This window comes from Sciurus vulgaris, assembly GCF_902686455.1.
Source record: "Sciurus vulgaris genome assembly, chromosome: 2".
Classification (NCBI taxonomy): domain Eukaryota; kingdom Metazoa; phylum Chordata; class Mammalia; order Rodentia; family Sciuridae; genus Sciurus; species Sciurus vulgaris.
The window spans coordinates 87,737,806-87,760,245 of record NC_136462.1 but is presented as its reverse complement, the minus strand read 5'-3'; the positions used below and the strand labels follow the sequence as shown (position 1 = coordinate 87,760,245).

General features: G+C 37.7%; 1 long non-coding RNA gene across 1 annotated transcript in view; it reads left to right on the top strand.

Annotated features, from left to right (window-relative positions):
* The window catches only part of LOC306655084, a 48,151-nt gene extending 33,361 nt beyond the window's left edge, over window positions 1–14,790 (top strand). Inside the window, exon 5 of the long non-coding RNA XR_013762190.1 lies at window positions 14,727–14,790. This is a non-coding gene — a long non-coding RNA (uncharacterized lncRNA). The remainder of the gene's footprint in view (window positions 1–14,726) is intronic.
* Window positions 14,791–22,440: the final 7,650 nt, after the last annotated feature.

Below are 22,440 nucleotides of genomic sequence, written 5' to 3'. Positions count from 1 at the left end.
TCCACAATTCCAATATTTGTGGTTACCAATAGACTTCAATATTGTCACATGTGGGATTTTTTAATGGTTATTGATTTTTAATAGTTTTAAGATAATTCCATATTATTTTTAGAAGTTTCTAAGATATAAATAACAAATAAGTTATAATTCCCTTTATAAGACAACAGAGTATTGCACATTGCTCTTCTGAACAGATGGAAACGTCACCACTGGACTATGAATTGAACCTTAAAAGCACTAGATTGGTACCCTATCTTGAACAAGGGAAATACTTAATAAACAACTTCCATCAGTTTATATTGTTAAAAGCTGCCTCTTAGTTTCATTGCCTCTACAGGACACCTAATGTCCTGATCAAGCACTAGAGAAGCAAATCAAATCAAGAGTTAATATTCTTGGAGAACAGGCAGACAAAAACTTGACTGATTACCTAAACAAATTGGAGGTCTATGGAACAATGGCAGTGATTCCAACTTAGAGGCTGTGATTTGATCCAGGTATTCATTCTAAGTTCTTGAAAAAATAAAAAGTTTTCTTTTTTACAAACATCTATGACCATTAATTGACAAAACCAGACAATACAAACCAACTTCAAGTTCCAGTTACCAATTTTCAAGGATTGAAATGATGACTTTCATCATGCAGGTTGGTTGTTCTGGCATTTGCTTATGATAACTATAAGATAAACCCAAGTTCCACTGGCTGTTTGGGACTTTAAAAAGGGTCCATGCTACAAACATGGTGGCTGGATGAACTTCCTACAGCACCACTTCAAACAATGTGTCTGCATGTGGACTTTGGGAACCCGTAGATAGACACTGGCTGGTAGGACATAAGCAGGAAGAGTAGCTTTTCAAGCAAAGATAACAAGCTCATAAACCACTGGAACTGGTGACATCAGCACTGAGCAAAGGTCTGCAGAAAGTGTCATCTTTAGCATAAGTGGCCTGAAAGAGCTGATGGTCACCACGGCTATTCAGAAGGGCATCACAAACAGGCAACAACACTAATTGCCATGTTCTCTTTGGATGAAGACACATTCTATGTATTTATCCAGAACTACAGCCATCATTAAAATAAATGGCACTTCTAAAAACAGAGATGGTTGGAAAGGAAAACATAAGCAAATTAGTTCAGAAGGGACTCCTTTGATGTTAAAGGGCCAGAAGAAAGTATATGTTAAACCTGAATAAGAAGAGAAGAGACAAAAGAAGAGAATATAGAATTTTAGAGATAGCTGGAGCCTGCTTATCTCTCTATGCTTAGTAGTAGTCAGGATAAGATAAGCTATACTGCAATAATACTCAGAATCTCTGTGGCTTAGCACAACGAAAGTTTATTTCTTAGTCACGCACGTCCAGTCTGGTTTGGTGGACACTTCCATCCATCCACTTTCATTTCAAGGTCTTTCCACATGATGATAATACCAGAGCTCCTGAAGTTGCTGTGGCAAGAGAATAGAGAGATGGACAATCCACACTAGCTTTTCCCAGGAGTGGCACTTCACTTGTATTCACATTTTTTGGTCAGAGATCAGGTACAGGGTTCTGACTCAACACTGAGGAGGCTGGAAAAATGTAGTATTATTATGAAACACTGGGGTCAAACTTTAAAGATGGTACATAGTGGTGGCCTGGGATCAGCTGCTGTTACGTATCATCTTCCTGGTTTTTGCCATATCCAGTTACTTTCTAAATCTTACTATTTAAATCAAGTCTCTTTAAAATCCAACTAGTTTGTAAAATAATTATATTTCTTCTATTATGCATTAAAATATACAAACTAAATATATGTTATGGACAATTTAAAATCATCTCCCACATCACCAATGGTAGGTCTGTACTTTGGAACTGAATTAATTTAACCGTCTAATTTTAAAATGAAAAAATGGAGGTTCCTAAAAGTGACAGGAGTGCACTGAAGTCACACAGGAGACTGAAATGCGAAGCCAGGCCTGAAGTCTCTGTCTCCTTCCCAGGATACCGGGTTTTCAATCCTCTGAGTTTGTGAGGAAAGGATGTGGGCACTAGAAAAACAAATTGAGTCACTGTAATTAGGGGAATTAAAAAGAACACAGGCACAATGTACAGAAATCTTAGAGGAAAAAGAAACCAGTAGGAAGTTGTTAAGGCTGCAAGGCAGATGGGGTCTCTTGGAAAATATAACTCCCACACAAATCACCAGCTTTGGGAGCACTGCTGTCTCAAGACTGATTTTCTGAATTACTTAGACTCCATGATGGATAATTCTAGGGCCTTGAGAACCACCCTGAGAATGGAAAGAAGCAAATGAAGATGGGGAAGCTGTTGGGACAGCGGCTGAACTCTGTACACAGAAGCATGGGAAGTGCTTTCTGTCTTTCACTGACTGTTCTTTTGTGCATGGGTCGACAAACCCTCAGGAGTGCACTCTTGATAAACACAACATCACTTCAGTTTGGACCAAAATAAAATACCAAAATATTGGGAATAGGAAACTGCTGAGGATAACTGGGAGTTCCTTAATATTCTATAAACCACATTTGCAAACAAATGTTTCCTTATGAAGAATTACAATGGAAACCCAGAAGGCATAATTTCATTACCTATGGTCATAGGATTGGGTAACAGATTTTAGAGGTCATCTACATCAGTAGCAGTAAATTTTCTTTTGAAATCTGTGAAAATCATTTCTTCAAAATAAGTCTTAAAGATAAACTTACCACATAGAATGGATAGAAGCAGAACCACTGTAGTTAGCGGAGTGAAGAAGAGCTTTGGAGTTTTGCCAGCTTGGTTCCTCCTTCTCCCTTTCTCCACCCTCTGAGAACAGTATAGTATGATGCCCCTTCATGAGTCCAATGCTTACATTTTAGGAATGAAGAAACAAGGTTTAAAGGGGAAATGAAGATTTCTGAGGCTACTCAGTTAGGTAACAACAAGTCAGAACTAAAATCAGAGACTTTGTAAGGGCCAAACTTGACCTAAACACAGCCATCTTGAGTTGCAACCACCATGATTGTCCCTGAATCATCCTGAACTGTTTTTCCCCCCATAGTTTCCCCATAGAGTACAGATCAACTAAACCTTTAGTGAGAGCTTTGGGCCAAGCCCTGGTCTGCTCAGTGTTAAGAATATGCCTGATGTCTTTGACATAAGCTTTATGGTAAACCAGGTGCATTCAGCTTGGATGAGAGTCACTTTTGTCCTGATCACTATATAAGCTCCCTTCCTCTGACCCAAATTGCGGGGATACACCAGCCTTGTTTCCACCTTCTACCAGGCCTCTGCTCTATAATTCTGGATCAACCTATGTCATTCTTTTGTCCCAGAGCACCTTCCACCTATGTTGGTCAATTCTTTTGCCTTGGATTTTCCTGGAATAGACTTGACTAATAGTTGGTCTTCCTAGGGAATTATTATGGTAAAAGATCATGATATTGTGATTTACATACTATGTTTGCAATGTAGAAAAATTCTTTACCAGTAGTATCTGGAATTATACACTACTTGAAATGTATCAGAGATTAATGTTCTTTTCTCTCCTGTCCTGGACACTGAAAACACACAAGGTAAGTTCTTTAAGAAAAAAAAAAAATTAAAAAGACAGACATATTGAGCTATAATTGACACAAAATCAACTGGAAAAAAAACAAAATTGATGTAAAATAAACAATAAAACAATTACAACACTTAATGAAATAATTACGACAATAACATTTATTATACCCAAAAGTTTTCTTGTGTCCTCTGTAATTTCCTCTTGACTTTCCCTACATCCTCCCCAATCTAAGATAATGGTTCTGGAGGTTTCAAGATGGCGCCTAGAGGGTGGCTGGATTTCATGTTGCTCCAGGACTCAGGATTCAAAAGAGGAGAAATTGAGAGACTTGGGACCAACTCAAAGCAGCCGGGTGAGTCTCTCCCATTGGGGAGGCGTCCCGGATGGGGCGGTAGTCCCGGAACTCAGGGAACTTTGTGAAGTAGAGCTGCCGGCAAGACGCCCCTCCCCCCGCTGGAGCAGTGAACTCGGACAACTGGGAGCATCGGAGAGGAGGCCGCTCAGCACAGCGCTGGGACTCGGAGCAACCACTGGGGCTCCGGTGGCTGCCCAGGGGAGGAGCGGCGAGGAGAGCTGTTTGGACTCAGACCACTTCTGAACACCGGGGCCTGCCCGGAGGAGTAGGAGGAGGAGGAGGAGTGTGGCAGGGCGTTTGGACTCGCAGTGACTGCATTAGAGCTCCAGGCGGCTGCTCAGAGGAGAAGGCGAGTGGTGAGTTGTTTGGACTTAAAGCGACTGCTCCTGAACACAGGGGGGCTGCCTGGAGGAGAAGCGCAGTGGGTCGCTTGGTCTCCAGTGGCCGCACCAGAGCTCCGGGCGGCTGCCCAGAGGACGCATGCAGCGGGTCACGTGGATTCAGAGCCACTCAGAGCGACCACTCCTGAACACCCGGGGGGTTACCTGGAGGAGGAGGAGGAACGGGGAGGGTCATTTTGACTCGGAGTGATTGATTGCCCAGGGCTACGGGTGGTCGGTGGGAGGAGGAGGCACGCAGTGAGTTGCTTGGACTCCTAGTGACCACACCGGAATACTGGGCGGCTGTCTGGAGGAAGAGGCGTGTGGTGGGTCTCTGGGACTCTGAGCGATTGTACGGGGCCCCAGGTGGCTGCTCAGAGGAGGGGCCACATAGCCAGGCGATTAGGTGCAGAGCAGGGTCCCAGGATCTAGGAGGCTTCTTGGTGGAAGAGCCGCACAGAGACAGGCTTAGGGGTGGAGCGAAGGTTCCAGGCCTGCGGGCAGATTCTCTGAGGAGGGGCAGCCTAAGGAGATTCATCTGCGAAGGGTGAGGCTCCCAGGCCCAGGAGGTAGGGCCGGGCCCCTGGGACCTTTGCAGAGGAAGGCAGCCCAGCCCACGCGGTAGCTGTAAATTGAGGGGAACCTCTAGGAGGGAACTGACCAGCGAGACCTCCCCACCGGGTGAGTCTTCCCTGCCCGGTGAGGTTTCCCCACAAGGACGGTAAAACCAGAGACACAGGCCTAAACAGGCCTTGCCTCAGCCCGCAGCCTAGGTCCCCTTTGGATGACCATTGGTCAACAAGTGGAGGCACCTCTGCCCACTAGCAGGGATTATACCCCACCTGAAGACCACCACTCCTAGAGAGGCAGATTCCTTGTGGAGCACTGCATTATCAACTTCCTCCAAGACTTCAGCCTACTGAAGGCTAAGAGGGGATATATATAGACAATGGTTCTGACTTCTGTTACTAAAGATTAGTCTGTATATTTTGGAATTTTATACAAATGGGAAACATAGAATATATAATGCTTTTCCTCTCTGGCTACTTTCTCAGTATAATAATCCTGAGATTCCCATATATTGTTAGATGTGCAAATAAAAGTTCATTCAGTTTTATTATTAAGAACTATTTCATTATGTGCTATAACATTATGTATTATAACTCATCTGTGGACATTTGAGTTATTTTATTCTTTGACTATTGCAAATAAAGCTATTTTCAATATTTGTGTACAAATCTCCACATAGATATCTGTAGGTTTATATAGTATTTAGAATGGTTGGGTCATATGGTAAATATATGATTGACATTTCTTTTTAATAGTGGTGGGAATTGGACCAAGGGCCTCACCCAGGCTACCACTGAGCCATACCCTCAGCCCCACACAGATGATTGATTTTTAAGAAAATATCAAGTTGTTTTCCAAAGTAGTAGTACTACTTTATATTCCCACTTGAGCTGCATCAGAGTTGTTTTACATCCTACCAACCCTTGGTATATTTATTTTTTTAAAACCATTTTAGCCATGTGATCCTACATCATGTACAACCAGAAGAAAGTTATACTCCATTTATGTATGATGTGTCAAAATGCATTCTATTTTCATGTATAATTTATTAGAACCAATAAAAAACTAAAAATAAACTTTAGGCACTCCAATAGGAAAGCAGAGGTATCTCATTGTGGTTATATTTTAACTTAATTTAGTTTCCTAATGGCTGATGATGTTGAGTAATGATCTTTTTTGTGTGTGTATTTGCCATTTTTGACATCTCTATTATCTTTTTTTATTTGGTGAAGAGCCTATTCATATCTTTTGCCAAATTTTAAAATTGAGCTGTTTGTTGTCATGTCGGATTTTTATTTTTTGGCAGTTTTTTTTTTAATCATGTTGAATTTTAAGGGCTCTTTATATATTCTGGATACAAGTCCTTTATCAGATATGTGGTTTGCTAATATTTTATTCCAGTCTCTGCTCATCTTTCCACTTTCTTAACAAGTGTACTCTCTTTAAATAACAGATTCTCTTAATTTTGTTGAGTCCCAACTTATTTTCTCTTTCTTGGATTGTTCTGTTTTACTTAAGAAATCTTTACCTAGTCCAAGTTTGTGGAGATTTTCCTCTACTCTTTCTTCCCCCACATATTTTATCAGTGCATTATAGTTGTACTTACTGATGAGATTTGTTGTTATATATTTGTACATGCACACAATACACAATATAATTTGGCCAATATCACTCCCCAACACTTCTCCTCTCCTTCCCCACTTTCCACTCCTTGGTCCCTTTCTTCTACTGATCTCCCTTTTGATTTTCATGAGATCTAACTCCATCTTTCTTTTCCTTTTTCCTCTAGTTTCTGCATGTGAGAGAAAACATAAAACCATTAACCTTCAAAGTTTGACTTATTTCACTTAATATATTGGTCTCTAGTTCCATCCATTTTTCTGAAAATGACATAATTTCGTTTTTCTTTATGGTTGAATAAAACTCAATTGTGTACATATAGCACATTTTTGTCATCCATCCATCTGTTGATGAACACCTAGGTGGGATCCATTTTTTGGTTATTGAACTGTGCTGCTACAAACATATCCATGCAATCGCTGTAGTATGATGATTTTAATTCTTTAGGATAAATACCAAGGAATGATATAGCTTGGCCATATGGTGGTTCCATGATTAGTCTTTTGAGTAACCTCCATACTGATTTCCATAGTGGTTATACCAATTTATAATCCCATCAATAGTGTGGAAGTGTTTCTTTTTCTCTTCATCCTATCCAGCATTTATTATTATTTGTATTCTTGATGCCTGCCATTCTGACTGTATGAGATGAAATCTCAGTGTAGTTTTGATTTGCATTTCCCTAATTTCTAATGATGTTGAACATTTTTCTTATATTTATTGACCATGTGTGTTTCTTCTTTTGAGAAATGTCTGTTAAATTAATTTGCACATTTATTAATTGAGTTATTTGATCTTTTTGGTGTAGCTTTTGTGTTCCTTTTATTCTAGATATTAATCCTCTTTCAGAAGACTAGCTGGCAAAGGTTTTCTCCCGTTCTGTAGATTCTCTCTTTACATTCCTAATTGTTTCCTTTGATGTGCAAAAGCTCTTTAATTTGATGCCTCCCATTTGTTAATTCTTGGCATTACTTCTTGAGCTTTAGGGGTCCTATTAGAAAGTCATTGCCTGTGTCTGTATGCTGGAGTGTTGACCCTACATTTTCTTTTAGGAGTTGCATAATTTTGGTCTAATTCTGAGAACTTGGATCCATTTGGAGTTGATTTTTTGTGCAGGTCAGTGAGAGATAAGGGTCTAGTTTTATTCTTTTATGCAGAGATAACCAGTTTCCCCAGACCACTTGTTAGAAAGGCTGTCTTTTCTTTAATGTATGTTTTTGGCAATTTTGTCAAAGATCAGATGACTATAGATCTGTGGGTATGACTCTGTGTCTTTTATTCTGTACTATTGGTCTATGTGTCTGTTTTTAATGCCAGTACCATGCAGTTTTTGTTACTATAGCTCTGGAATATAATTTGAAGTCAGGTATTGGATGCCTCCAGTATTGCTTTTTGGTTTAGAATTGCTTTGGCTATTTTGGATCTTTTATTTTTCCAAAAGAATTTTAGTACTGTTGTTGTTTTAGTTCTGTGAAGAATGTCATTAGTATTTTGATGGGGATTACATTTAATCTGTACATCACTTTTGGTAGTATGGCCATTTTAACAATATTAGTTCTGCCTACCCATGAACACAGAGATTTTTCCATCTCCTGAGATCTTCTTCAATTTCTTTCTTCAGCGTTCTATAGTTTTCATTGTAGAGATCTTTCACCTTCTTAATTAGATTTATTCCTGGGTATTTTATTTTATTTCGAGGCTATTGTGAATGAAGTTTTTTCCTGATTTCTTTCTCAGCAGATTTGTTGTTGGTATATAGGAAAACTATGAATTTTTGTACATTGATTTTTGTAAGTTGTTAATTTGCCAAATTTGTTTATTAACTCTATCAGTCTTTTGGCGAAGTTCTTTGGATCTTCTAGGTATAAGGTCATATAATCTGCAAACACTGATAATTTGACTTCTTCCTTTAGTATTTTTATCATTTTTATTTCCTTTCCTTGCCTAATTGCTCTGGCTAAAATTTCTAGCACTATATTAAATAAGAGTGGTGAGAATGGACATCCTTTTATTCTACTTTTATAGAAGTTTTTTTCACATTTGGGTCTCAGATCTGCTTTTAGCTAATTATTTAGTGGGAAATAGAGATTGAAATTTTTTGTATTTTATTTTGTATGTGAATATCCAGTGTTCAAGCAGGATTTGTCAAAAATGTCAATCTCTGTACGGAGTTGCTTTTACATTTTTTGTCAAAAAGCAGCCATCTATCTATATATGTGTGGGTCTATTTCTGCATTCTCTAATCTGTTTCATTTGATTACATGTAATATATTGATCTCTACATCAACATCACACAATTCTGATTACTGCAGTTTTAAGGTAAATCTTGAAAAGATAATGTAAATATTTGAACTTTGCTCCTTTTAAGAAAAGTTATTTTGACTCCTTTAGGTCCATTTCATTTCCATATGAATTTTAGAATTCATTTACAACTTATCCAAAATTGCCTTTGGGATTTTGATTGAGATCATATTGAAATTATAGATCAATTTTGGGAGAGCTTACATCCTAACAAAAATGAAATTTTTGATTCATGAACATGATATTTTGCTCCATTGATTTATGTCTTCTGTATTTTATTTCAGTAATATTTTGTTTTCAGTATACAGGTAGGTATGTCTTTTATCAAATTTATTCTTGTGTTCTGATGCTATTACAAATCATATGTTTTAAATTTTGATTTCCATTTGTTTATTGTTATTATATAGAAATATAACAGATTTATACAGATTGATGTATGTTGCAGTTTTCTAAAATTAGCTGTTAGTTTTAGTAGCATTTTTATAGATCTTACAAAATTTTTGGTAGATAAGCATATTTCCTATTAATAAAGACATTTTCATTTCTTCTTTTCAAATTTGAATGCTTTCTTTTTCTTGCCTTATTGAACTCACTATAAACTCCAGTATAATATTTAACAGAAATCAAGGAAATGGACATCTTTGCTTTGCTCCTGATTTTAGGGGGAGAATTCATTCTGTAGTATGTATGACATTAGCTATGGAACTTTCATATCTGCCTTTTGAAATTGAAAAACTTTCCTCTATTCTTAGATTTGGAGAGTCTTTGTTAGGTCTGTAAATTTATATGAGTTGTCAAATTCTTCTATACTTACATTCAGATGGTCTTTAAAATTTTTTGTTGATATGGTTAATTATATTAATTGATTTTTAAGCATTAGACCAAGCTTGCATTCCTTACTAACATATTGTTGGACATGATTATTAACAATTTTGCATCAGTCTTTATGGAAAATATTGGAAGTAGTTTTTTTTTTTTTTTTTTTTTTCTTTTCTTTATTCCTTTATTTCATTTTGGTGTTGGGCCAATGTTGGCCTCATAGAATGAACTGAGAAGTCTTCCATTCCTCAATTTTCTGGAAGTGTCTTAGAGTAGAGTCAGTGTTTTTTAAATTATATTTGATAGAATTCTTCAGAGAAAGTATGTTGGCTTAAGATTTTCTTTGTCGAAAGGTTTTTAACTACATTAAGAGCCTTAGTAAATGTAGGGCTATTCAGGTTATCTTTTTTCTTCAGTGAGATTTACCAGTAAGTGTCTTTTAAGAAACATGTCTAGTTCATCTACATGGTCAAATTTATTGGCATAAAGTTATTCTAGCATTTCCTAAATTGTCTTTTAAGATCTATAGAATCTGTAGTAATAACTCTTCTCTCAATTCTAATATTAGTCATTTTGTCTTCTTTCTTCTATCCTAATCACTTTGGCTAAAGGTTAATCAACTTTTATTAATCTCACAGGTGATTATTGCAATATTCAAATGCCTTTCTGATTCCCACATCTGTTTACTGAAATTTTAGTTTCCACAGCTGGGATTTAGGTTTCACAACTTGGATTCCTTCTACAAAGGGATTTTTTTTCTCAAGGATAAAATCTAAACTCACATCACACCTCAGACTTCCTCTAATATCATGCAATTGGGTATGCTCCAGTTATAACAAATTGCTTATATGAATTTTTCTTAGTACACCAAGAATGTAATATCTTGAGTTTTTGCACATGATGTTTTCATTAGGGAAAATATTTTTCTCCTTTCTTTTTCTCTTTCCATAGCTTTTGGTCACTCATAATATACCATGTAAAACTACTTTTTGTAATATGACCTTTTCTGTCACTTCCACCTGGTTGGAGCTTGCCATTCAATGTTTTCTGCATTCCTGTAGGTAGCTTATAAAACTCACCACAACAGTATGATTGATATTCTGTTTGCTTATATGTCTCCTTAATTAGACTGTAAGCTTCTAAGTGCAGAAATAGGTGCCTTCCTTATCTTTGTTATCTCCACTTCTCAGGTCAATGACTATCATAGATTTGGAGATAATGAGTCAATATCAGCCAGTATTGCTTAACCTATTGGTTTCCAAAGTTTGGTCCTAAGATCAACAGCATTCATCACCCATTAGAGAAAGTTTTGTGTTCTATCCAGTTTTATTGAATCAGAAACTCTGGAGGTAAGACCCAGCAATCTATGGTGTAATGCATACATACTCTAGGGGATTCTCTTGAAGTTTGAGAATCATTGATTAACTAGGAAGTTACTATGGTGTCAGCAAGACTTGGTTTGAATCCCTTTCACACTCTTTGACCTAGACTAACTTAATTTTTTTTAGAGCCTCAGTTTCCTTATACATAAAAACAACAGTAGAAGCTTTTTATAGGACTGTTTAAAGTTTAAATGAGATACTTTAGGTAAATCTTAGAGTGTAATGATTGACTTATATGTACTCAATAAATATGGGCTATGAATAACAGATAATAAAAATAGTAAAGTGATAGTAATAATTTCTACCTGAGGAGAAATGAGTACTCTCCTAATGAAGTCTTTCTGGATATTATTTTGCTTATAAATGCAGAGAAAATGGTTAAAAGGATGTACCAAAAAATAATTATTAGAATCAAACTAGCCTAAGAAATGATGAGCAGAATTAATGAGGGAAAGGAAGAAGGAACAAAAGCAAGGGAGATAGATTTATTGTAGGAGGAGAAAAATTCAATGAAATTATTTGAAAATGTGGTACCCATATTTTGTCAAAAAATTTACAATTATGCTTTTTTGCTTGGTTGTGCATAGTCTTGATTCCATTCAAACTTTGATTAGTACTCAGTTTGAAAATTATCATCTTCCAGTTATAACTTCTTTTGGAGTATAAGTCATAAAATAGGCATGGGCCTAGATTCTGAGATACAGACCTAAAGGAAGAGTACTCCCCACCTAAACTGAACTCAGAGTCGAATGGTTCTTACCAGAAACCAAATATCCAAAGTGGGTTAATCAGATAATTTCTTAAGTATTTTAAATAATTTACAATGAGAGAGATGTAAAGGAAAACCTATCTGGAAAACTAAGATAGTCCTCAGTGTTTGGTGTATTCATGAACAAAGAGAAAGAGATTTCCTTCAGCATCAGCATTCCTTAAGTGAGTATTTCTTCTGGAATTTGTACCCCTGATTTTGTTGGCATTTTCATTAATCCAGATCCCATTTTGTGCTTATACACAGAACAACAAGATGGTAGAAGACTCTTTTGGTTTGCCATGGCAGAATTTCAAATTTGATTCAGTGCTCCAAATGTGTTGGTTATCTATACATTCAAAAAAGTAAACCAGGTGCTGGGAATGAAAGACAAACTAAATGTAACCCTTGCCTTGAAAGAGTTCAGTGTCTACTGAGATAAACACATGTATGTTTAACAGCATTGTGTTTTTCATAGCTTTTTATAGTTGATAAACACTTTCATATAAATGATCTTAATTGGTCATCATAGTCACTTAATGAAGTAAGTACAGTGAGTAATATTAGTGAATTCCATAGACAATTAAAGTAAAAACAGTACCTAATGTTTGTCTGGAGACATACCCTGCATTCATTCTATCCTCTTACTGCCTGTATGTAATCAATCACCGATTTTTGTTGTTTCTACCACTTAACTGTCTCTGTAATTTTTGCAGCCCTTATTATTTCTACCACCACTGCTTTAGTTGAAATAAGTTCAGCCTTTTTTGTCTGGGCTATTTCAATAACCTCCTAATTGGTCTCCCTGCCTACAATTTCTGCCCACTCCAATCTGTCAACAGAATTATCTTTCAAAAACAGAAATGATCATGCTACTCAGCTGAAAACCCCTTATTGGCACCTCCATCCATCAAGCTGGGCATGATATAAACACATTTTGCAATCTACCCCTGATAATCCTTTCAAAACCGACATCTTAGAGTCCATCAGCCTGCCCCCCATCCCCAGTTGGATTCACACAGACCAGATACTCCAGAAACAGTGAGTTGACCATATTCTTTCAGGCTTCCACCTCTGTATAATGAACTTCTTGTCTTTTAAGATCAAGCTCAAATGTTATCCTCTCTGTGAACCATTCATGACCACATGGTCTTGTTTGTTTGTCCTTGCCTTCTGATTCTAGACATCTTTACATCTTTTGTTAGGTAACAGGGCTGATGTGTGACAGGCTGCTTCCTCCTCAGGAGCTATGCTGAAAAACCTTCTGGAAGGAAGAGTTGCATTTTGATAATCTTTGTAAGAATCCTGGAGACCCTACTGCTAATGGGGAGGATTTTGGTCAGAGTTGCCAGATTGGTCAATAGGAAGATCAGTTAAATATGAATTTCAGATAAACAATGAGTAATTTGTGTTAAGTGTGTCCCAAATACTGGAAGAGATAAACTAGCTTTTTTGAAATCCAAAATTCAAATTTAACTGACCATACTATTTTTTTCTTTGCTAAATCTGGTAACCCTAGCCCATGCGGACCTAAAATCTAGTTCTATACCCGCTGGTGGTTAAGCATGACCACATTTGCAATGTCTAGTGAAAATTCCTGTCCCACCCTCATGGAACTTCCGGTTGAGCAGAGAAGTCACAGAAACTATTTCTAGAATCAATATTTAACATTCAAAAGCTATGTTTTTCTGATAAACATTGACATAGTAAACTGAAGGTCTAAGGACATGAGTACTCATATGGGAAAAAATATATCTAAAAGTTGTTTCATTTGCCTAATGATGAGAATATATTAATGGAAGCCTGGAAAGCATAGTCAAAATAGCTTGGTTGCAGTTTTAATCAAACAACCACAATATTGAGATCAGTGTAACCTTGGTCAAATTGCTTAACTTCTCTGTACTTCCTTTTAAAAAGTGTGTGTGGGCGGGGCTGGGCTGGGCCTAGAAGAGTAACCAAAATCTGTTGCCTAATGAAGTGACTGTCAAGCTAAATGTGTAACTTCATAATACCCATCCACATTCGGAGGAGGGCAGAGGCAAAAGTCAGGTCAGGAGCATCCATTACCAAGTTTTAAGTTTTTGTTGCAAAATGCACAAACCTGGAATTGGAGCCAGGCAATTGCAAAAATGATTCCAGATCTGCATGGTAACAATTTAGACTGACTTCCACTCCTGCCTGAAATTTAACAGCAGAGGAAGTTCTTTTCCTGGCCTGCTGCCTTCACTTGGCCTCCCCCTTCCTTCAGTACTTCAGACTGCTCACTCCCCACATCTGTTTCCAAGCCATAGAGCACAGGGTCACAGCATGGCGCAATAAGCAGCATTAGCAGGCGGCATGAATCAGTGGTAAACCTTTGATTTTAATTCTTTGCTTCTCCTAGAGAGGAAGTGTGGTCTAGTGGTTAACCCACTAAAAAAAAAGCAGTTAGAAGGCAAAATTCCTGGTCATCTCCATGCCCCTGGTTCCTGGTTTTTTCTTGTTTGAACACCCTGCCCATTTTGTGTGTGTGTGTGTGTGTGTGTGTGTGTGTGTGTGTAGTTTTTCCCTTGGTGTTGCTCTATAATGTTAATTTCTGAATTGGCTTAATCATAAGACTGACTTGGGAAATGGGTTAAACAATTTCTGCGTCCCTTCCCAAAAGTTCCCAAGGAAAAACCTAGACATCTATTTTTAGCAAGCATTATAGACATGCCCTTATAATCAGACTCAGCTCTACTATATGCTGGTGACACATCACACAAATGAGAGAGCTTTACAGGAAACCATAGCAAGGGAATTGAGGGGAAAAGAGTCTATCTCCAATAGAGTTTGCTCAGGTGAAAGAGGAAAAGGGGTAGGAATAAAGAGATCCAAATTCTAGTTTTGGCTTTGTGTATCTAGAGTTGGGTGAGCCTGGGCAGGTCAATGAAATTCTACTGATCTCATTTTTTTATCGTCTTAAAAATAAAAGTGACTAGATCATCTCTTTCAGTTCTGTGAGTCAATGAATTATTTCTGTTATTTCACAGAAATGTCAAGATGGACTCAGAACATCTCTTTTCCTGAAAATGACTCTGGGTGAAGTCACAGAGGTGAGGGCTGGTTCTTTCCGGGCTGTAAGAAGATGGTGGAGACGAGGAGTAGCGGGGAAGTTTGGGGCCAGGGCTGCAGGGAGGTTTCTCCCCACCCTCCTCTCGGGAGCTCTGCAGCTGGCCTACTTATGCAAAGGTTTTGGCTCTTCTTTTCTTTTAAAAAAGCTTTCTGACTTGTACATTCCCCTGAGGAGCACAGATTCATTGTTTTGAGGAGAATTTGCACACTCTTTCCTGAAAGGAAGAAAGGCGGGAGGGATGGGAGGACTTTGGTGGATTAGCGAGTGGGCCAGGGTTGGTTGCCAAAGAAATGAGTCTCTCTATGTGTGATAAACTTATACCTGTCACATCATTGGCCCTGGATATGCCCAGCAAAATCCTCTGTCCCACTTCCACATTGCCTAGAAGTGTGTTCTCGTTCATGGACTGGACATCCGCCTACTCATCCGTCTCTGGAGCATTTGGGCATTCTTCCACCCCAGAACAAGTGGGGGGTGAATTAGGAGAAGGAGGAGTGAGTCATGATTGTAGGAAAAGGATGTCTTATGAAGCCAACGCAGAACTAGCTTCCTAGAAACATCATGACAGGTCCCATAAAGCCCACGTTTGGTTCTAATTATAACATGCCCACATTTGAGCATTTTTAGTTTTCCCATGGTAACAACAGGGTTTCTGAGGAAGAGGACATTGACTCAAATGTGCTCTATATGTCTAAGAGTGGGAACTGCTTGGACTTTTTTTTTTTTTTTTTTTTTTTTAAGAGTAGTTATTTTTGCTGTCTTACAAAGGAGATACCCTGGCTTGTCTGTGCCTATTAACATAACTATAAACTGGGTTTAAGCACATTATATAAAAAGGACAAAATGAGCTCCATAAAATTAAAAAGGTATTTTTAAAGACCAAGATGAGCAACATGAACAAATCAGAAAAAAATTGAAATCTTAAACAAGTGGGATTTGTTTTCCCCTCAACCTGAGACAAACGGCAATCTAAAACAAAACAAAACACCAAATATTTATTTTAAGGGCAATTTTGGAAAGGATACTATGAATGATTTAGTTACAGCTCCATTATCCACCTTTTCTGATCCTATTAAACAATGACTGTTTTTCCTGAGAATAATTAGAAAGCAAGTCACAATCCTGTGAAAACCCCAGTTACATTCAGGTGTGGTTTTTGTATGATGTGTTATTTTGTTTTAAAAATGTGGAAAAGTTGCTAAGTCTGAAAAAAAAATTAATAATAACTTTTAATTATATCCCAGTTTGTCTTTATTTTAGATAAATTTTAAAAAATTATTTTATCCATCCATTCTTCATCAATGTTTCTCATTTAGATACCAGAGATACTGATCAGAACCTGGGAGGTTGGAGAGAAAACCTTTTTCCTAGTATGAAGGATTCCAGGCTAGAATACTAGACCTAGGAGACATCATAAGGGATGAGGGATTTCCCCGACTACCCTGGAGATGAAGTTGAAGAACAGTGTGCTCCAGCTTAGAGTCAGCTTGAGACTGGTTGGAATTTTTAAAAAATTTTTTAACTCTCTAAAGTTGGCATAAGTGGCATTTAAAAAAGGAAGAGAAGTACTGCCTATCTGTTTTGCAAGATTGTCAAATGAGCCTTCACTCTGAAAATCTCAGCAGTTAATGAAAGTTGGCGTGGTTTTTAAACCCCACCACAGGAAGTGGGGATGATCAAAAACATGTTGGCCATGTTTTGAAATTTTCCAGAAGTATAATAGATTTTCTTCCTGTATAAAGAACAATGACCTCAGGTTTAGTAACTTCTTAGAAAATGATTAAGGCAAAATATGCATGCTTTCCTCAAATTTAGTTTCTTCAGATAAATCCTTAGGATTTTGTACAATAAATTCAGGAAGTTCATTGTAGTTTCCTTTCATGACAAATAAAATAATATTAATATGTAATTATTTTCATCACCATTTTAAGCTTATTTGCTTATTTTTACAATAAAATACCCTTTTAGTAAAAACTAGGGCTAAACAAAGAGAGCAGTTATGTTTTGAGGAAGGTCCCTGATATATTGCAGTTATTATAATTACTGATAAAATTATCAATGGCATCTGACAAAGCAAAATATAGTAGCTACTCTTTATATAATTTTTATATCTTACTATGTGTCAGACACCGATTTAAGTACTTAAGAAGATAAGCAGTGTTTACCTGATTCTCACAGTCACCTGTATCCCCATATACAGATGACCGAATGGAGGCACAAATAGATGACATAACTGACCCTCTGTCACTGGACATGAGTAGAGGAGCTTGGCTAACATTCTGAGGGTGTGTCTTTTAGTCTGTGTTCTTAATCCCTGTGCCAGCTATAATACATCTTTGAAAAAATGACCAATGGCCCATTATTGAAAATGAAGTTGAGAAAAATGTATTTGAAAGACTCAAACTCTTGAAATTTAGCCACTGTGCCCGATAAGCACTTTCTACAAAACAGTCAATAAGAGTTCTTTGTTGTGACTGTAGAGTACTTAAGGTCTACAAGATACTACCTGAATAAGTTGTAAGAGGATAAAGGCATCAGGTTAAATGCTCCATCCTTTTTATCAACTGAAATATTATCCCTGAGAACTGTCATAAAGGTAGGTTTCCTGTCTATAAGGAATGTGTGGTTTGATAAATGCAGTTGCTGACATTTGATAGGCCCTTCTTGCAAAACCGTACATATAGGGCATATAATGTGAACAAGCCAACATGCTGGCCTTCCAGGTGGGTTGAAGCCTGGATGGGGAAATGGACCATCACCATGGAGTGTGGGAGAGGATAGGGAAGATGAAAGAGGATGCTTCAAGAGCAGCAGGATGGTCTCCAAACCCCAGCAGAGAATTCCAGGATGGCTTCCAAGGAGGTGGTGCCTGAGTGGAATCCTTTAGAATGGTTTTCTCTCCCCATTTCCACATCTCTGGCATCCTCTTACCCACATCAAAATTTACAATTACTAGTCTTAAAGATACAATCTGTTCTTATTTCCTATTCATATGTCTTCTTTTCCATTTAACTCGAAGGTTAAATGCTAGAATCAGTCTCAACAGAAAATAGCTAAGAAACCTTGGGCCAGGGTGATTGGTTGTCTCAGAAGTGATTTTTTTGCTTTGGAGGCTTCTTTAATGTTTTCAGATTATGCAGGTGGGTCCCCAATACTGATCTTACCTGAGCTTTCTTTGAGCATTGAACTTTCCTCCACTCTTGTCTTCACTAGTTATTGTTTTCCATATACTTACATATGCTAATTTCTGCTTTGCTTATCCCTATCTCTCTATTAACTCTGATCTTTGATTTATGTTTTCTTTTACTTTTTATTTGGGAGGGTGGTTACTGGGATTGAACTCAAGGATACTAGAACCCTGAACCACGTCCCCAGCCCTATTTTGTATTTTATTTAGAGACAGGGCCTCACTGAGTTGCTTAGTGCCTCGCTTTTGCTGAGGCTGGCTTTGAACTCTCAATCCTCCTGCCTCAGCCTCCCAAGCTGCTGAAATTACAGGCATGTACCACTGCACCCAGCTGATTTGTTTTCTTTAGGTCTGGTTGAGCCATGTTTAGTCAAGTCCCTACCCTTAAATATATTTTTGCTTCTTGATTCACACACTATTTCCATGCTTTCTGCTTAATGTGCACTCAGTTTTCCACTATTTCAATTAAAAATTAGAAAGTTGGGAGCAGAGAGAACTTAGTACTAGATGCTCAAGAATAGAATCCAAACTTAAAATCTTACTGCTCTTTCTCAACCAAAGAAAACTTTTGAGAAAAAAGTAATTTCAAAAGTCTTTAACCATTAACTAATATTACATTATGGACACATAGCTTTTTGATGAAAAAAGAATGCTTTAGACTTGGGTAGCCAATTTTATTTAATAGGTATGTGCATTTCCATACTATTAAACAAAATTAACAGTGGCATTTGAAAATACAGGGTGGGATCAGGGCATGAACATTCATGAAGTGACATTGTCAGGTTGCTATCACCAGATGCCCTGAGCTTTCTCACTGCTGTGACCAAAGGACCTGAAAAGAACAATTTTAGAGGAAGAAAAGTTTATTTGGTGCTCATAGTTTCAGAGGTCTCATCTTATAGACAGCTGACTCCATTGCTCTGGACCCAAGGTGAGGCAAAACATCATGGCAGAAGCTTGTGGCAGAGGAAAGTAGTTTAGGACATGGCACCAGAAAGCAGAAAGAGAAAACTCACCAGGGACAAAATATATATCCCAGAGTTATGTTCCCAGTGACCTGCCTCCTCCAACCACACCCTACCTGCCTACAGTTACCACCCAAGTAGTCCATATCAGTGGATTAATCCACCAATTAGGTCACAACTCTCATAATCTAATCATTACCTCTGAACATTCTTGCATTGTCTCATGAGCTTTTGGAAGATACCACACATCCAAACCATAACAGAGGGGATGTTGTCCAAAGCCTCAAGATGCCACATGAAAGATTTGATTTGGAGATTTGAATTAGGCCACGAGGAGTCCAGGTTATGAAACTGAATATTGGTGTAGAAAATTTCAGACACACACCTTTCATATTTCAAATTTGTATTCTGTAAACCTTTTGCAAATGTTAAAAAGAAGGAACTAGTTCTCATTGCATAAACAATCTTCACTCTAAAAGCCTCTCCCTGCTACACATACCATTTATGTCCTCAGAATAGAAATACCAAAGAACCTTTCCTCAGCCCACCAATCATTTTTCTCAAAATACCGGCATTCACGATTGACTTTCCTTCTTTCCCTCCTCTTGAACCGGCCTCTTCCATCTAGAGCCTTTGCCACTGTCACCATCTTCTTGCCAGGCAGTAGTAGCATAGCTGTTATTCCACTCTGTGTATTGAGAAAAGATGGGTTAAAATTGGCTTCACAAGAACATAACTGAGATGCAGCAACAAAAACTAATGTCTGTGCTCCTCCCCAACTTTATTGTTTTATGGAATACATAAACATTTAAGAGGGACATTTTGAAAATGGTGACTGAAGCAGTTTATAAACTGAAACCAGTAGGACACTATTTCTCAGATTCTTTTAATAGATCTCTTGCGTCAGCACAGGACAAAAGTGCTCACTTAAGATGCAAATTTCTGGGCTCCATTACAGATTTACTCAAGTAGAATCAAACCAAGGAAATGTGACCCCTCTTCTTCAGTGCAGGGGATTGAACTCAGGGGTGCTCTTCTTCCACTGAATTACATCCCAGTGTCTCTTTAAGTTGCTAAGCCTGTCCTCAAACTTGTGATCCTCCTTTAGCCTCCTGAGTAGCTGTGATTACAGGCACAGACCACTGTACCCTACTTGGAAATGAGTTTTTAACATGCTTTCTGTATGTGCCTATTGATCTCATGGGGAAAAGTATTCTAGTAGTATGCTTACAATTAGGCAAAAATCATGTAATTGTTGTCAGATAAGATCACACCTGGTGAGTTCAATCTCAGGTACACCCCCCTGCCAAAATTATACCTGGCTCCGAGGAAATTGGTCAAAATTTTTATGATTATTGAATAAGTTATAAGGAGGGGGGTGATATGGCTCTTAAAAAGAATTAAGTCAGAACAAAAAAATCTCTTTGTGACAGGGAATAAGGGCAGGCAGACTTACCTTCTTATGGTTTCAGTGCCATCATAGCACTGGGTAGATTGTCCTTCCTCCTCTGCGTGTGCAGAAAGAGCAAAAGCCATGTGGTCATGACCCAGAAAATTGCCTTCTCCTAAAAGATCAACCCCTTGGTAAGCCAAACTGAAGGCATTTTATTCTTATGCAAAAAAGGATGCAGTGCATGTTGATGACAGTTACCATTTAATGAGTTAGGGGAAACAAAAGTAGATGAAATGGTAGTTCTCAACTTTTTGTGTCCTCTGTGGATTTGAACAGTAGAATTTTTTTTTTTTTTTTTTTTTTTTTTTTTGTACTGGGGATTGAACTGGTAGTGCTTAACCAATAAGCCACCCCCCAGCCCCTTTTAAAAATATTTTATTTAGAGACAGGGTCTTGCTGAGTTACTTTGTACCTCACTCGATTTCTGAGGCTGGCTTTGAACTGGCAATCCTCCTGCTTCAACCCTCGAGCTGCCTGGGATTCCAGGTGTGCACTGAGCCACACTAGAATTTTTGGCAGCCTGCTTGAAGAAAACTAAAGACCTATGTAGAAGCCCTAACGTTCTAAAAGGCTCTCACAATTACTGTTCTCACCTGACTAGCTTTGGCATCCTGTCACCCTGTGAGGAGACCTGATGCCCTTCCTGGGCTCTCTTAGACACTCACTTTGCAAACTATGTGTGCATGGTGTTCTTGGAAACAACTTGACATCGTGCCTTGCCTCCTACTGCTGTACCTTGCTGAGCACTATGTCCCAGGACCGGTTTTGCAAAATGGCATCTGATAGGCATCATTATACAGCTGTATATACTTAGTCATAGCCCAAACAAAATTCCATTTACAATTATGAACGACCATTCACTAAGAATGAAGTGCTGATAGATGCTACTCTATGAGTGAACCTCGAAAACATTTTGCTAAGTACAAGAAACCAGGCCTAAAAGACAACATTGGATGATGCCATTAATTTGAAATGTTCAGAACAGACAAATCACTAGAAAAATAAAACAGATTAGTGGCTGCCAGGAGCTGAAGGAAGGAATTTAAAATAGCTGCTAATGGGTATGAGGTTTCTTTTTGGGGTGATGTCCTAAAATTATGTAGTTGTGACATTTGCACAACCTTGTGATATACTAAAAAAATGGAGTTATATGTTTTAAAATGATGGATTCTATGGGAGGTAAATTATATTGCAATAAAATTGTTCTTAAAAATAATAAAAACTTTTTAAAGAGGTTTCTGGGAAAGTTTTGGTTTATCAGTATGCTGAGATAGGGAGGTTAAAACTGAGCTTTGCAATGATCAAGTGAGGAAGTTAATAAAGAGCTGAAATTTAATTTAAGTCTAGTGTTTGCTTTAAATATTACCATATACTGGATTTCCTTGATTATACCTAGCAGGTATAATAGGTAATTAACACTTTTTAAAAAATCTGTTTTCACATATAATACACAATTTGAGAGTGCTTTGGTGCAAAGCAAGATCAGGCATTGCATGAGACAGATTACAATTCACAGGGGTGATTAAGGACTCATTGAAATTAGTCAGAAGGGGACCCTATTATCACTGGCATTAATTTCTTAAAAAGTTGTTTGAGAAGATGTAATTTACTATGAATAATGGTTAATTGAGTCATATTATTAAAATGAGATTTTCAAAAACGACTAACCTGGAGAAAAAAATGTACTTATCAACAATTCATACAGAGTTATGATTTAAACCAGATTACCAGAACTATATAGCACACGATGTTAGCTTATATCAGAGTCAGTGTTTGGGGAGAGGATAATAAATTCATTTCAAAGATTAGTAAATCTGACTTAGTAAAACCAGGTCATAAGGTTATAGCATGTTACTTAATGTACAATGTTTATGGTCTAGCCTAAATGCTTATAATTTTTAACATTTTTTGTTAGGTATGTACCCTTTTGACAATATGAAAGGAGCTTATGGACCCTCACTGTAAAATGCACATGTGCAGATACCTACATTGTTTTTATACGCAATTTTATAGGAGGTCCACTCTG